A 15,252-nucleotide genomic window follows, 5' to 3' on the forward strand; every position below is an offset into this window, starting at 1 on the left:
TCTGGACTTTCTTAAAAAGAAAGTCTTGCCAGATATAGTGGTGCACACCTTTAATTCCAGCACTTGGGAGGTAGAAGCAGGTGGGTCTCTGTGAGCTTGAGACCAGTCTGGTCTATGGAGTGAGTTCCAGGACAGCTGGGGCTATACAGTAAGTTGTTGTCTCAAAATACAACCATTCCCAACTCCTCTCCCCGAAAAAAAAAAAAAAAAGGCTTACAAGAAGAAAGAAGAAAGAGAAGCTAGAGTTGCTATTTTCAAATATTTGAAGTATTGCTAACAGAAGTCGCCAGCTTCTTCTACTTCAGAAGAACTGACTGTCTGATGCACTTCTGCAGAGAAGAAATCATACCTATCCTACTTCAGATGGCAAGACTGAGGCTTGCAGGCATCCATGAATGCCCCAGACTTAATTCATTACTAACAGAAAGATGCTCTTAGCAATCCACAGACTACAGCTGAGTCATTGAAGAACCTTTCACAGACAAAATGATGTCTGCTGTCAAAGCTGTGGCCTAGGGCAGCAGAAGCACAGTGCACTTGGTGACTCTTCCAACCCTGAGGGACTATGTGTTATCCATCCTATGGGATGGGTCATCTCCATCTTTTCTTTTTGCAAATAACTTTCCAGGATCTTACTTCTACATCTGTCCTGAATACTTGCCTACCTGCTTGAATGTTGAAAACAGTTTCACTAAGAATTATTACCTTAGTCATCAAGGATGCAGGAAGATGCTAAAAGCATTAACAGCAGATGAGGGACTGTCCCCAAGAAAAATACTTTCTGTGTATACTATGTTTGCCTCTGTGTGGCTCATCAAAGGGACCCGGCTCTTCTAATGACCTGTGTGCTGCTCCGATGCACAGAAACACAAGGACCTGGACAGCAGCCACCAGGGTTAGACCTGGCCTGCAAACTCTCAATGATTTGGTAAACAGCTTGGTAAACTGTAATTTCTCCAACCTCTGCTGCTCTGCTTCTTCCTCAGCTTCATGGTACTATGTACAGTCTCACCTGTAAAGACTGTTAGCAAATCCATCATGCTATGGAGAATTCATGTCAGCAATATGGTTATGAATTCACATAGAACATATCAATGTTTCTTCACGTTAGAGCAATCATGCTTTACACGCTATGATATAACAATTTCCATTATCTTTCCATGATAAAACATGCACACACACAAGCATAGTGTCCTATCACCTACCCTATGACGTGTTTCATAAGTTCTTAATTGTACATTTTCACATTCTAATGTTTCTAATTTAGAATGTGTCACACCGTTAACGGCTACCATGTCTTCCTAAATCAGCCTATCTAATCGTGTCTGGCTGTATATTTCCCTTCTTAGTGGTAGGTGAGTGGTAGTCTCCTAAAAACATATAGTTTTGGTTCGCTGAGATGGTTGGCTGTCCTGCACAGTCAACCTGATGGCGGTTAGTGAGAATAAACGCTCAGAATGGCTCGTTTCATTTCACCAGCCTGGCTCATTCCAGCAGTAGCCACAGTGAGGGGCTCCAAGCAGAAAGCTCTCACCGCAGGCAGTGAAAGGTCTATTTCTTCTCTGGGACAGAGTTGACAACTTAGCTAGAAAGCCAACACAGCCCAGAAGCATGGGGACATAAGTGGCCGCTGAGAGCACAAGCTGACTGTATTTTACAGTATGACTGTAAAAGTTCCAGCTCCCATCAAGCAGAGAGAGCAATCAGGGCAGAAGCAGACTGTCAACAGCATCAACCTTCATGGCACACTTGCCATTAGCTCTTCTTTGTCCCTGTCACTTCAGCCCTCCTTCCTGGGATCGTCTGGAAAAACACAACAACAGCAACAACAACAACAACAACAACAACAACAACAACAACCACCACCACCACCAAACCCTACCTGCACTCAAGTCCTTGCTTTGGGCTCTGATTTCTTGAAACCAAATAAGGGCAAACTTGAAGGAACCAAAACAAAGCCGCAGGCTTAGTCAACTATTTAACAAGCCATGCCTTAGGAGTCAAAGGTATGCCTGCCAATCAGCTGCCTGGAATTTGAGATCTACTTTCCAAAGAATGTCTGTTGTAAATTATTAGCTTTTCCCAACAGGCCATAAAACTCATTTACTCTTTTAACTGTACAGAGCACCAACACAAAAGTTCCTAAGGAAGTGGATAATAACTTTGTCACGCCTCACTTCTTTACCAGGAAACAAAAAAACAAAACAAAACAAAACAAAACAAAAAAAAACAAAACAAAACAAAAAAACACCTTAAATCACACGCATGAGAGAGAGAGGTGAAAGACAGTTTCTACAGGATCAAAAATGCTTGGATCAATACTCATTTCAGTCGTTATAACAACAGAAATCCATGACAGACAGAAAAAAAAAAAAAAAAAAAAAAAACCGCAAGCTCAGTAAAGCTCCCCAAAAGGGAAAAGCAGAAACAAGGGAGTTCAGCAAGAAAACACATTCAATTCCTTGGCTGACAATGATGATACAGTGGGACAGACAGACAGCAAGTAAAAACAGGTCTGCTCTGCTGGACTTAGCAAGGTTAAGCACAGCAGGAAGTTAATGTGAAAGCTAACAGCAGTCAAGTCACAAAATCATAGGCATCTGAGTTGAAAAATACTTCTGAGCTTCATATTATATAAGACTCACATTTCTATGTTTGTGGGGAGTGAACCCAGGGCCTGGAATACAGTAGTTATGTGCTTTGCCCTGAGCTACAACCCCAGTCCTCTTAGAATTTTATTAATAAAGCTGTATGTACACGCCCCCACAAATACCACCTGCTCACTAATATTCAACAGTGTTTCCCTATGAAACCCAAATGAAAAGATTTTACGTGTGTGTGTGTGTGTGTGTGTGTGTGTGTGTGTGTGTTGGGGGGGAACAGGGGACAGAAGAGGACATTGAGGTTCTAAAATCCAATTTAAAACAAAAGAAAACAAACCTCTTTTAATACCAATTTCCAATGCTTGTGGCCCCAGGAGGCAGAATGTGGAGAAGACAGAGAAGACCCCTGAGACTATGGAAACATCGAAATCTCATGTGAACCTGCTTTCCAATGGCCTAGTATAAATTCCCTCTCGGGTGGTTTCCTTCTCGGGTTTCTGAGAAAACATAAAAGTAAGTTATAATAAATTATGAATGAAGAATGAATACTGAGGGCCAGAGAGATAGCTCAGTGGTTAAGAGAATTGGATACTCTCTCAGAGGACCCAAGTTAAATTCTCAGCACCCACATGGTAGCTCATAACCATCTGTGACCCCAGTTGCAGAGAATCCAACATCCTCTTCTGCATGTCTAACATAACACGCAGGGAAAGACTCAACACATAAAATAGTAACTTAAAAACTGTATATTGAACTTGCATGTATCCCTTCCGGTTAGCGAAGGTGCACAATAAAGGCAAACCAAAAATCGCACTAATGTCAAATACATGAATGCATGTAAGTCCATTACTGTGAATGCAGCATAAAATATAAACGCATCACGAAAGCTGGGAACGAAACTTGATACACAAAAGCCAACGTCAGCACTCATTATTAAGAGTACACATGTATGTTTTGGGGTTTTTTGTTTGTTTGTTTGTTTGATTTTGGTTTGTTGTTGTTGCAGTTTTGCCCAGAAAGTGTTGAGCTCAGAGAGAAAATCTTTACTTCCAGGATTAAAAAACAAAAAGCCCCAGAGGAGGATGTCTGTATGGATAACCCCTCAGGGTTTGCAAGAGAATCTTCCTATTAATTTTGGTCTAAACAAACAAAACTAGGCAGAGACCAACTTTAAACACAGGCCTGCTGCCTGCCATGCAGTCTCTAGATCAGTTGGGAAACCCACAGCCCGAGCGGCACCAGTGAGTGCATGCTGCCAGAGATCTCACGGGTTTTCATCTTCTAAATTGAAGCCTCATCGTATTCTGATGCCAGTGAGAATGGAGGGAGCAGTGGGACCCTTGGTGGCAACACTACTTTTGGGTGCTACTAAGTGGACTGTATCACAAACCAATGAAAAGGAATCCCGGGAGAAAATATGGAGGGCCCTTCTCTGGGCTACTTCTACAAACATTGAACAGGGAGCTCAGACAGGACTAGTGTCCTGCAGAGACACTTGAACCACTCAGATACCAGAATGATACATATAGTTCTATTCTGAGAGGTTAGTAACCGATGAGCTAAGAAATTTAGCAGAACCTAAGTAGGCCACCTTTGGTCTGGGGAAACTGAATGAAGTCCATGTGGCTCAAGATTTAGCCAGGGCTAAAGTCACCACTAGCCAAGTAACCACTTGCCACAACAGCTCTTATCGAGTCTTGGGATAATCCATGCGGTACCCTGGCAACATCAGATAGTATATCCTATGTTTTCATGTTCAAACTAGTTATTTTTAGTATCTTTGAAGAATAAGCTGAAAGTAGATGATCGTTGTTCTTACGGGAGCCACCTTAGAACATAAAGCGCTCAAATTATTCCCCCAGTGCAATGCAATTCATGGAACAATCCTATAACATCCTCAACTCTGTGCATTGCATCTACATAATGAAGACTAAGGTTAGATCACATCAGGGTTCCCTGGCCAGGACAATATGCAGCCATTAGATGAAACTGTAAATAAGAACTCACCAACCCTCCCCAACCTCCCATTAATGCTCTGGCCTTTCTAGACATCAGACCCCTGGAATACTTTCCCTTCAGCACTCCAGTGGCTCAGACAACCATCTGTGATGCAACATTCCTGAGATGCAGCCATTGTCAGCTCGCCTGAAGAGTTAGTGCCTATCTTTCCAAACTGAATGACTCTTCCTCTGACTTTATAGGAAAATAATGCCAGCAGGTTCTTAGTTCCATCTCTGCAGGAAAGGTTGCTCTGAAGTTGAGATTAAATGTCTGCCATTAAAGAACTGAGCGCCCGCTGAATGACGACCAAGATGTCCATTATTCCTCTTAAATAGACACTTACTAAGCAAGTACTGGTTATGCCTCTCAGTATAAAAATCAAATAGATTCTCAGAAGAAAATAACAGAGAATTAAGCACATTAGGAGACAAAGGGCTTGCATCCCGACTAAGCAGTTCACAGTCACTGAATACAAAAGGGTGCTAGGGACTGGGGTTGGGGGGAGGTTTGCAAAAGTTAACTAACCACTTGCTCCTCCCCTCAGCAACATCACCTCTTCTGGGAGCTCCCTTTAAAGGGAAGCTGAAGATGTATAGTCACAGACTATTTCAGGCCCTAACACAGTGCAGATACTCAATAAATGTTATATGAACAAACACAAAGACAGATGGAATGGATGAACGAAAGGAAACACCAAGTCACTCTAGACCAAGACAATGAGACTCCATTTAAAAAATGGCCAGTGTCACCTGACACTGCTTTAAATGTTCTATGACATGACCTAGGGCATAGCACAGGTATCCAGGCTGGAGACAAGACAGCTCACAAAGAAAATATTCTTCATGTCAATCAATGTGAGAGGCAAGAGAGAAGAACTGTCGGGGGTAGGGGGGTGGGGGGTGGGGGGTGGGGGGTGGGGGTGTGTGGAGGTTCCTCAGGTGCTGAGCACTCTCAGAGAAGGGGTGTGGGAATGGAGCCTCAGTTCAGCCGCATGAAGTTTCCGTCCATAAAACACCTCTCTTCACTTTCACAGCATTTATTCCACTCTGCTTCATCCCCCCCCCCCAAAAAAAAAAAAAAAAAAAACTTACAGATTTCATGGGAAACAAATTAACAATTGTTCAAGTACTCAGTGACTCAGGTGACACACATTCCCCACATGCTGTTCTGCTGAGCCATCTGTCTACCCAAACACTCAGGTTTATCATTGTTATTGTTATTACTCAAATTAAAGTATCTTTAGACTTGAAGTTATCATTCCCTTCATCAAAAGACAGTTATCTTTTAATCCTTTCTCCATAAGGATATCAAATCCCAAGGTAAGTCATCAAACCAAAACAGCTCTAAACCACCTGTGTAATGATGGAGATGGAGGCTTTAGAGCTACTAATATGCTAAGAGCCATTTACATGCCTTGAATGCACATAAACACCCACTATAGTAACACACTTAGCCTGGGCAGATCAGCTGCAAAGTATTTAGATAAGCAAGTGCTCTCTCTGCTCCAAGTATATGAAGTCAGTACCGTTGGCCAGTGGCTCACGTAGCACAAACAAACCAACCAACCAGAGAGGGTGTGTTATGGTTTGAGGATGAATGTGCCCCAAAAAAGGTCAGAGTTTGAGCAGTTGGTCTCCAGCGTGGTGCAACTATTTTAGGAAGTCATGGATCCTCTGGGATATATGTTAGCCACTAAGGGGTTGGGGTAGAAGCCTTGGAAGGTTATGTCTGCCTCTGACTCCAGGCTAATGCTCTCTGATTTTTGGTTAGACAGACATGAGCAAGTCACCAAGGGAGACTCCCACCACCATGCCTCCTTCTCCATGGTAAATACCCCCAAAACCATGAGCAAACCCTTCCTCCCTTAAGTTGCTGCTGCCCTGTATGTTGTCCCAGCAGTGAGAAAAGAACTGTGGTTATTTGAAAGAATGTCCCCCAAAGATTCAGGCTTTTGAGCACTTTGTTCCCAGCTGGTGTCACTATCTGGAGACGTCCAGAAGCTGCAGAAGGCACATCATGGGACAGTGTGCTCTCTCTGTTTTGCACTTGCTGTAAAAGATGTGCTTTCTCCGCCCCCTGCTCCTGCCCACACCTGCTGCTGGCTACCATGCTTCCTGGCCAAGATGAACATTCATTTCTACGGAACCATGCGCCCAAATCAACCTTTCTTTACGTTTCTTTGGTCATGGTGTTTTAACTGATACAGCAACCAACACAGGGAGAGTGACTGGTTCTCAATCTGTGAGTTTCAACCCTTTCACAGGGACCTCCTAAGAGCATCGGCAAACACAGATTATGAAGTAGCAACAAAAATAATGTTATGATTGAGGATTAACACAACATGAGGAACTGTCTTAAAGAGTCACAACACTAGGAAGGTTGAGACTCAACGCCTTAAAGTCTACCTAATAGTACAGTACAAAGAGCCAAGGACTAAGACTCAGAAAGTATAACAATCTAGAAATTCATGCTTCTGCTTTTTAAAGGTCAGCTACTGAAAGCTAACCTGGGATTTGAGGAGTTAATGAGGATTATTACTAATGGCTAGCATAAAAAAGGAGAACAGACCTACTGTGCTTGCCCTGACTTGCTATGTGCAGTTAGTTCTCTGTGATGCTATGACACAGCAAGACAGAGCTGTAAGAGATGCAGGGGACCTGGATTTGATTCCCAGCATCCACATGGCACCTCACAACCACCTACAACTCCAGTTCCAAGAGATCTGACACCATCTTCTGGCCTTAGCAGGCACCAGGCACACATATGGTATATAGACATACGTGTAGGCAAAACACATAAAAAGGGAAGAAAAAAAAAATGTCATTCAGTATCTCAAAACTGAAAGACTTTAGCAGGAACATAATGACCAAAGAATGTTTCTCAACATTACAAAGGCAAGAAATCCCAACACTTCCAGCCCTTGAGAGTTCAAGACCAGCCTGGTCTACATAGAAAGTTCCAAACTAGCAGAGCAAAAAGTGAGAGTCTGTCTCTAAATTAATAATTTAAAAATAAGACTTGTAAGGGTGAAAGATGCTTTTTAAGAGTCTCTGGCAAGAACATAAGCAGCACCAGCTGAGCTCTGGTAAAGGGCCTCACACAGTGCCCCTGCTATGGTGGTAAGGGATGCATCTGAGGACAGAAAGGAGGGTATGGCCAGCAACAGATAAGAAAATGTGACCTAAAGTTCTACAATGTGTCTCACACACAAAAAGCCTCAAGAGAATGCATGTGGTGTGGACCTTGCAAAACTGCCAGCATTTAACAGTACATAGGAGGCTTCCAATAAGTTACTTTTAAGTAGAATATTGCAATAAGTTATTTTTAACTAACATGTTGTTATAACTCTTTTGTACAAAAATATTCTTAAACACAGCAGCAGATTTACCAGCTGATGATCGTCACCACTGAGGCAAAGAACTAGACATTTCCCACAATCAGAGTGAGCACTTCCTTTCCTGTGTCATCTGAGGACTCTCTGGTCCTGGGATGCGGTACTGGGACACAGTGTTCGTCAGCAAGACAGTTGTGGTTTCTGTTCTGGTCACTCTCCCTGGCTCTGGGCTAGAGCACAGCTCTCTGGAGAGTGGCCTCGGGGCCTCTGCACTCTTACTTCCTCTACTGGATAATGAGACAATTCTGAGACCTGGGATTGGTCGCTTCAGATCCCTGCTTAAATGATGCTTAGTAGAGAGGCTTTTGACCATCCTATGTAAAACTGAATGGCATGTCAACTCCTGGTCCCTATATATTCCCAGGTTTCTTGTCTCTTCCTAACATCCTCCATAGCATGCATTAGACCAGACACATTTAAGTAATTTGTTTATAATGGGAAGGTCACATACTCCTGTTACATTTCTAGGAGCTACAAGGGACAGGGTACTGAATTCACAGCTATAAGATAAGTATCTACAGAATGGATGTCCTCCTTTAAACATCCAACTGCAACAAGCCACAATCATTTAGCACATCCACTGCGGTGAGGTTTCATTCAAACCAGTTCTTGACCCTACAAAGAAAACCCTGCACGTGCAGCTATGATGCCAGGCTGTTTCCCAACTGCCTCCAACTTACCAACCGGTTTCACCATCTGCAGACTATCAGAGTGTCATTCCCACTTCGAATTCCAGAACACTAATAGGTCCATTTCTATCAAGACCAGGAGCAGCCTCCGTGTAAAAGCACTTTCTGACTCCCCGCAGGATAAGGGTAAACCACAGTCAACATCTGGATGTTAAATGAGGGTGAGTGCCACAGTGGCTCAGGTACCGGCTTTGTAGCACTGGGCACTGGGTCTGAAGGCTTCAGCAAAACCTCTCTGAGTGAGAGAAGCACTGCCAAGCCTGCCCCAGGCTGATCACTGGTCCTGCCACACCCCCTGCTAATCGATCCTTTTCTGCTCTTTCTAGGCGCAGCCCATTGGGCCACATAGAGCAGACAGGCTTGTTTTGCTCCCTAAGCAATCAGGCCAGTCAGACTAGAATATAGCTAAGTTTTAAACTAAAATCCTCCACCGTTCTTCTCCACCCTGGCTTTATTCCCCACCTGCTCATCTGATGTAGACATGAAAACTGAAGGATAAAACTGCAGCATCGACTTGTTCACACCTCACAACCGCAAAGCCGCAGGAAGGCACTGACATGCAACGGCTGCCCCCCACCTAACCCCGTAGACAAGTGGTCATGTAATAAACCAAGTCTCTCCTTAGACCTACACTGTTCAGATACTTTGCCCATCCCTGCAATGTGAACTTTCCTTGCATTTTCTGACTTTAGCATCTGTCTTAAACTACTTACGTAGTTGCCTTATAGGACTGTAACTGTATTCTTCACTGCAGATAGACTATTTTATTTCTTTATAGGGAAACGTAGCTTTTTGACTCTTCCTTCTTCCAGCCTTCAAGTACCGCTTTCTCCTCCTGGTGCTCCTCTTATTGGCTGAAATCCCTTGTTCTGTTGCAGCTTCACTACCTGGTTTGTGATCTGTTCCACCAGTGAAAGTCTTGGTAAGGTCCTGAGTGCCTCCCCTCCCCATACACAGTTTTGGCTTCTCATTAGCATAACTTAGCATAAATTACATTCTATCTGCTTTAGCCAGCACTGTCAAGGGCAAACACCGAATCAGCAGAACTGCCATTAAAGCATTCTAGAAAGTTCCAGTGACTACCTGAATAAGTTCAGTGCTTCTGAAAGAAGGCAGGCAGTATTATCAATGTTGCATTACTCTCTTCTCTTCGCCTTTGCTGACACAGGACAGACCTGACAAAGAAAAGTGAAAACCAAGAGCCATCGCCAGAGCACCCTGAGGTCTGGGAAAGAAGCCCTTTCCCAGCAATGAAGAAGATGACAGCTCTAAACAGACTCCCCGTCCCAATCCACAGGTTGCATTAAGCACGAGCTCATCACCACCTTCAACCACCACTTAATGAATTCCGAGTTTGCTGTTCAGGGCTAATAAGTGTGAAACTCAGCCCTGATGGAGGCTGATGAGCTGAGAGGGAGCCGTGGTGACAACAAGGAGAGCAGACATCGATCCAGAGCAAAGCGTTCGTTAGTAAACCTCCGGCCCTTCCTACCATTCGCTATCAGTTCATTTCACCCAAACAGCGCCTCAGGGCTTTGTTCTTGGTGCTTTAATTTGTACATGCTAGATGAAGTTATTTCTTGAACAATTCACTTAATGTTCTCAATTAGAATATCAGCCACTGAATGATTTCATGCAAATTGTTGTGTTTTTCTTTTCAAAAAAAAGGGGGGGGGATCTGAGTTTCCTTATCTGAAAAGCAGCAAAAATTGTGGCTTCATCTGATTACTGTGGAGCAATCAAGAGACAGAACGTGCTCTAGTGGATGTTGTAAACGGTGACCGTTTAATGGTTTGCCTGTCACTCAAAGGCAACTGAAATCTCATTCCTTCTTTGCAAGGAAGGGTATGATTCGGTTATATGCTTTAAAAAGGGACACTGTGGTCCTCCAGCCACAGCGCTCCTCTTAGGAAGAAATTAAGATAACCAATGCCATCTCTCTATTCTTTCAGATAAAAAAATACATACATTTCCCCTAATTTCTAACAAATGTACCACACGAAGTGCTGTTGTCCACATCTTTTGGACTGAACCACAGGGATATGCATGAGACAGGAAACTGTCTCTAGCGATTATAAGCTCTATGGGAAGCCATTAAAGGAGCAGAGCACTGTTTCCTTACCACCCTCCCACACCCAGCTATGTGCGGTCTGTATGATCACAGCCCCTGCAGAGGTTAAGCTCAGGTGGAAGGTGCATTTGCCCAAGCTGACCCGCTGCATCGGAAGGATGCACATCTTCAACTTAGAAAGAGATTTCCAGATTACCCTCCAGAGAGCCTTGAAGCACGTGACCCACTCACTGCCAGCCCTACGCAGGCTGCTCCATACATTTACCCGTAACGGAATAAAGGCCAACTCTCCACCAATGGGAGAGCAGAAAGTTGTATCTCTGTATCTTTACTGCTTCTTCTTATGAGATTTTTTTTTTTAAATTTTCTATTGTTTTCATTATATAGACCGAGCAGGTTGTATTTATGTACTTAAAAACAACTAATGAAAAAGGAGAATGAGAATTTGAAAAGGAGTAAGAAAGAGTATAGGGGACGATTTGAAGGGAGGAAAGAGAGGGAGAAATGATGTAATTATGTGATAATCTCAAAAAAATTAGTTTCTCGGGGATACTAAGATGGCTCAGTGTGAGGATCTGAGTTCGGATCCTCCGCACTGTCACAGATGCCAGGCAGGCATGGTGGCCCGTTTGCAACCCCAGAGGTAAAGCCAGGAGAGCTGCAGGGGTGATTGAGAAAGACAACCAATGAGGATCTCTAGCCTGCACACACACACACACACACACACACAAACACACAATACCACACATATGTATACATGAGAAAAAATAGTTTCTCTTTAAATATTAACAAAATCGAGTCTAGTAAGATGATTCAGCGAGTCAAGCACTCACCACACAAGCCTAACAGTCCAAGGTCATCACAGATACTTCACAGAAAGGTGGGGAGAGAACAGACTCCACACGTACACCACACATACAACAAATAAACACACCACAGGTGGGCAGGCATGTCAGGTGGTTATGTAACACCGTTGTCTCCTCTCCTCCCTCTGGACCCCAGGGCGAGTCTTCTGAGCATCTTGACAGCATCTCCAGCATCCTCCTTTAAGCCAGCATCCTCCTCATCTAAGCCAGCATTCTCATCTAAGCCAGCATCCTCATCTACGCCAGCATCCTCCTTTAAGCCAGCATCCTCATCTAAGCTCCCTGGAGATCAAGACTGTTTCCTAAAGCATCCTCCACTGTGTCCAGAATATTCACTCTAGTGTGAGATGGTAGATTGGTGGGAAGAATGAGTTCATAACGGTATACATATTCTTTTTTAAAATATTTGCTTTATTGTGTATACATGCCACATGTGTGTGTATATACATGCCACATGTGTACACATGTGTGTGGGTGGATGAGAAAGCCAAGAGGGTGTCAGATCCCTGGAGCTGGAGTTAACAGGCATTTGTGAACCATGTGACATGGGTGCTAGGAACTGATCTCAGATCCTTGGGAAGAACAATAAATGCCCTTAACCACTTGGGTCATCTCTCCATCCCTCATGAATATGTGTTCTCAAGTGTCCCAAACAACACTACAAATCTAGTGATGAGAAAAGTCAGACAGAGCTCTAGGGACCCGTTGGTCTAGAAGTGCATGCCATAAATGCACTTCATATGAAACTCCATAAATCCTGACAAATCTTAACCTGAGTCTGTTGTCCTCACGTTGGCCGGGACTTAAATGACTAAAAGGTGTAACTGGGATCAAAATATCTCTTAAACCACTGTACTAAGGCACAGCAAGTCTACAAAAAGATCACCAACTTCTTTACTAAAGCAAGTTCTTGCTACTTAACAAGACACGGTTAAACAGTGGCTAGACTGGCTGAAAAGAAACTGGTCAGGCGGTAGCAATCACCCATGCTGAGCCACAGAAACACTCTGTGCTACTGGAGGAGATGTACGCCAGCACAGCCACCAGTCGACCCTGTTCAGAGGAACATACTCGAACCTGTGGCTAACAACTCTATGACTAGGTATGTACTTGTGTAGTCACCAAAGCAAGGTTCAGGAATACTCATGGCCACACGAGTCAGCAACGGCACCCCAGGGGGAAACCCTACATTCGTCAGTCGTAGGATGGGCACACTGTCATATCAGCAGACAATAGAATTCTAACAGCACCCAGACTGAACAAACAGCAATGGCACACGGTGACACACACAGAGACACAACAAAACACAGAGAGAGAGAGAGAGAGAGAGACATATCAAGACACAGAGATCATCCACACACAGACACACAGCGCATCCAGTTTACATCCCTGGTGCAAGACCAAGCAAGGCTGACCAGACAGCCTTACAGCACTGCAGGACAGAGAGTGGAGCTTCTGAAACGTTGGTGATGTTCTGCTTCTCAATTTGAAACTGGTCACAGAGATGCATCTGGCTTGTGAAAGCTCAATGAACCAGATAGCAAGTTTTTCATACTTTTCTGCATAGATGTTCCAGTCAACGAAAAGTTTACCTAAATAACGGGAAATAGGCTAACTCTCTAGCAAAGAGAATATGTTCTCTTTGAAATGCCTCCCATGAATAGATGTTTTAACAACACTATGGTGACTATCACCCACCTGCAAAATTGAATTGACTTATACTGGTTTGATCAAGAGACTACATTGTCAAGGGATGTCACGTAAAGTGACTTTTTTTTTAACTTTTGAAAAACAGCAGGAGTCTTGTTTTTATTAAGAAACAAGATGACCAGCCAGGCAATGGTGACACACACCTTTAATCCCAGCATTTGGGAGGCAGAGGCTGGTAGATCTCTGTGAGGCCAGCCTGGTTGGTCTACAGTGAAAGTTCCAGGGAAGACAAGGCAACACAAGAAACCCTATCTTTAAATACTAAGAAGGAAAAAAAAAGGAAACAAAAGAAACAAGATGTCCAAAGGAGGTGGGCTATTAAGTAATGAGAAGAAAATACCAGCCTTTAAATGGTACTAAATTAGCTCTTACTCTTTAGAAACATCTTTTGCTGAACTACCAAGAAAAAAAACAACTATTTTTTCCAGTGCAGATATAGGCCCCCACACCTAGCTTTCCCCCAATATTATTTTAAAGCGCCATGCAACAGGGAAAGCAAGAATGTGCCCGAGGCAGTGATAATTATTGGCAAGCGCAGGTGTCTGAACAGAGGGAAGCTAAGGGAAATGAAACACAAAGCCTTCCGCCTTGTTAGGGGTTTAAAAATAGTCTCAAAATACAAAGGCATGGGTGCCGCATACATGAATGAGAAATTTAATCAAAGGGGTTTTTGTGAATCTTGACCACAGCCCAGACACAATTATTTTGAAGATTAAAAAAAGGGAAAAAAAGAAAAAACAAAAAAGAAAAAAACAAAACAAGAAGACATGATGCTATGAACCAGGCCAGCAGGGCTTAAAATAAACAGAGAAATTGGACAACACAAAATCAATACAATGGTAGTGAAGACAGATTTTTTTTTTATTAAGATTGTTCATATTTAGCTAGGAAATATAGAAATAATGGGCGCTCTGAGGCCATGAACAGACCCAAAGGCTTATCTCTTCTAACTAGGTGTTAATTCTTTCTGAATAGGATTCCCACAGGACTCAGGAGGGGGAGAAATGAACAAAAGTCGAGCGTCCTAGCAACCACCAGGAGGTGGCCCTCCACTTCCCACTGTCCTAGGAGATGGCAAACCTTAGACTCTAACAGGACTCCTCCTTCCAACTCCCATTGGTCAACGGACCAGACTCCTTCCAAATCCCACTGGTCAACGGACCAGCTCCTTCCAACTCCCATTGGTCAACGGACCAAACTGGCTTTGTGTGGATGCGCCCCCAAGTGGGTGTTGCTCCAGAAAGAAGATGCAGCTACAGCTTTAGTTACATTCCTTGGTATCACCTTGTCTCTGTCACTAAGAGGCAGTGACATTTGCCATAAGAAGTAACAACAAGGAAAACCAAAATATTTAAATAGCCAAACTTTACAGTACTTTGAAATCCTGAATTGAGAATTCTTGGTTTCCTTAAGTTCCTAACCTAGTGATCTACACTAAGCACGTTATGGAAGGAAAGGGGAAAAGTTGAAGTTACATTCCTCCTGTCAATAGCATGTTATCTGTCACAACCACAGCCAAAGTCAACCACAAGTGACCTGCCAACCCTCCATTCTGATACTCCCGCCACAGTCTTTCCTTAATTCTATAGGACACACATGACCCTTGCCTGGAAAGTAACCTCCCTGATAATCCTGCTCTCAGCAAGCAATTTGGATTAGACCCATGGCCCAGGCAACAAATCAATAGCCCACAAATATCGATGGATGCAGCCGTTGCTCCCGTGTGGACTGCTAAGAGGCACTTAAGAGGGGAAAGCCTGCCTGAGACAAACCCAGATGAAAACAGACAGTCAGTGACAGCCAACAGGACAGCAGAGCTCAGGCTCTAAAGCCAATCTTACTGTGCATGGTTTCTCTGTACAGCCCTGGCCTTCCTGAACTCACTCTGTAGACTCAGAGATCTGCCTGCCTCTGCCTC

The 15,252-nt window shown here is 43.6% G+C and overlaps 1 protein-coding gene across 6 annotated transcripts in view; it reads right to left on the reverse strand.

The window, feature by feature from the left end:
• The window catches only part of Osbpl3 (oxysterol binding protein like 3), a 168,933-nt gene that overhangs the window by 132,004 nt on the left and 21,677 nt on the right, over positions 1-15,252 (reverse strand). The window contains exon 1 of one of the 6 annotated variants that reach the window (XM_029535010.1): positions 1,883-2,047. The exons of the other annotated variants lie outside the window; for them this stretch is intronic. The gene's annotated coding sequence lies outside the window, so the exon portion shown is untranslated. Of the gene's footprint in view, positions 1-1,882; positions 2,048-15,252 lie in introns of those variants that run through there. 6 annotated transcript variants of the gene reach the window in all.

This window comes from Mus pahari, chromosome 2 (genome assembly GCF_900095145.1).
Source record: "Mus pahari chromosome 2, PAHARI_EIJ_v1.1, whole genome shotgun sequence".
NCBI classification, from domain to species: domain Eukaryota; kingdom Metazoa; phylum Chordata; class Mammalia; order Rodentia; family Muridae; genus Mus; species Mus pahari.